The sequence below is a fragment of the Otolemur garnettii genome, unplaced genomic scaffold (assembly GCF_000181295.1).
Source record: "Otolemur garnettii isolate 467f Iridium unplaced genomic scaffold, OtoGar3 scaffold00004, whole genome shotgun sequence".
NCBI lineage: Eukaryota > Metazoa > Chordata > Mammalia > Primates > Galagidae > Otolemur > Otolemur garnettii.
In genome coordinates this window covers 40,724,112-40,726,484 of record NW_003852399.1, presented here as the reverse complement: position 1 = coordinate 40,726,484, position 2,373 = coordinate 40,724,112, and positions in this window count along the sequence as shown.

The following is a 2,373-nucleotide window of genomic DNA, read 5'->3' as shown; positions in this document are numbered from 1 at the left end:
TCTAAACAATATATTACTATGAATAAAATTTAATGCAAGAAGTTTACAAATAATTTTATAGGAAAGGCAGCTTTAGCCAAATATGTGCCTGCAGAGATTTAACCTCTCAAGACAAAGAACTTCATAGAAAAGAAGAACCATTGGCCAGAAAGAAAAAAAAATCATCAATGAAGACAAGACTGTTTGTATTGGAAGAAAGTACCTTCCTGACCAGGCAAGCATTTAATCCTTGCACTGCTCAGCAGCAATAATCATTCATCACCATTGATTCACTTTGCTGACTCAGAGAAGTTCATAGTTAGGTTACTTCAGTAATAATGTGATGTACTTTGGAGTTTATTTTAATGGCAGAATTAATTTTAACATCTTTATAAATTACTTTAGTTCTGTATTTATAGAACCATTAAGGTTATGAAAGGGTCAGTCATATTTTCGCTTATACTCTACTCCATTTATAAAGCAAATTATATGTTATGTTGGTACGAATGAATTAACAGATTCCAATAGCTCTAAGAATACGGCACTCAAGAATCTACTCTATTCTGAAACATAACTTAGGAGTTCCTCCACCCCCACCTGCAACTACTGGTTTATTTCATGCTTAGCTGAGTAATTCCCCACAACATCTGCTTTCTCACAGGAATCAACAAATTCTGAAAAATCTAAACACCTTCGAAACATAAAATGCCGATTAACCAAAGGTGCAACCAGGCATCTTTGCAAATGCCTCCATTGTTTTTCTTTTTCATCCATCATGTCTTCTTGCTTTAAGCACAGGCTGTGACTGGCCAGAGAAGATATGAAGTACGGAAACAAAGTTAGGGAAACAAAAATCTTAAATGCGGATTCTCTCCAAGGTATAAATTGCAAAAGTTAACACTTAAAAGTGTTCAAATAAGAGGCCCTGGTCAAAAGTGGTCCAGGGAAAGAGGAGCGCTCTATGTTAACTCAGATACTAAAATACTTGAGATTTTACATGTTGTCACTTAGCTCATGTATAAAATTGAGATATTATCTGAAGAATAATTATCTCCATGACTATAGACTCTAGGAAAAGTACAAAGATGCTGTCAAATATATTTCAGTAAGCAGCAAATGAACCTCCCTTGTGACCATAAATCATTAATCTTTAATCACCAGCCAAATTCTCGATAAGCCCATTGGCATGGAAACTCTAAGATACTCAAAGGATAGTTCTCGCTGAACTGGCATGCATGGTTGGCTTGTGTGTTTAATTACTGTTTATGCATCGGCAGAATCCAGGCTTTTATATGTAATAAATAGAACACTGTCACAGTGTCCAGATGGTTTTAGCTTCAACACCCAGGGAGCGTGTTTGAAGATTATAGAACTGATTCTCTCTCTGTTTGCCCCAGTTCAGTTGTAAAAATCATGCTAATAGCATGTGCATTAAGAGTTTTGAATAGTGGGGAGAAAATGTACTACCATATTGGTTATTTTAAAAGACTTTTAAATCTGACTTTACTTTACAGGAAATTTGAAAGTGGCTTCGGAGCTAAGTTTGTGTCTTTGTTTATATGATATTCTTTGATTTTTGAAGGAGATGGCACAATCACTACTTCATACAATTTGGCTTTTGAAAAAAAGAATATAGAAATATACATTGTTGTGTTCTAACAACACCTTAAAACAATCTTTTCACAGACTATAAGTTTCTTTTTAGCCTTAACAATGTTCTTACCAAAAAGTTTAGGACTGAGGAAAGTATACCCACTAAAATATATTATTTCTCACATTTTTTAGCTTATTTTAATTTCACATTATAATTTTTTTTTTTACTGACAGGACTATGAAATAAAAAGGGTATTAGATAAAATATTTACCTATTGATAATTAATTCCTTTCTTCATATAGATTATTTTTGGTTTCATAAAATTCAGATACAAACCGTACTTTTTTTTTTTTTTTTTTTTGTTGTTTTTGCAGTTTTTGGCCAGGGCTGGGTTTGAACCCACCACCTCTGGCATATGGGCTCAGCGCCCTACTCCTCTGAGCCACAGGCACCGCCCCAAACTGTAAAATTTTACTCTTAATAAAATAGTCAATTTTCCACCATATGAATAATCTAAAATCTTTCAATGTCATTCTAACTGGTTTGAATCCTGAGTTGTTTTTTTTTTTTTTTACCAGTAACAATCATTTGTTATCAAGTATTATGTACTGTACATAATTGTGCTATACTTTTATATGAGAGATAGTATAGAAGGTTTGTTTACACCAACAGACTATAAGCAAATGACTAATGTGTTGTGACATAATGTTAAATGGCTATGATGTCACTGGATGACAGGAATTTTCAGCTCTATTTTAATCTTATGGGATCACAATTGTATATGGTCTGTCACTGACCAA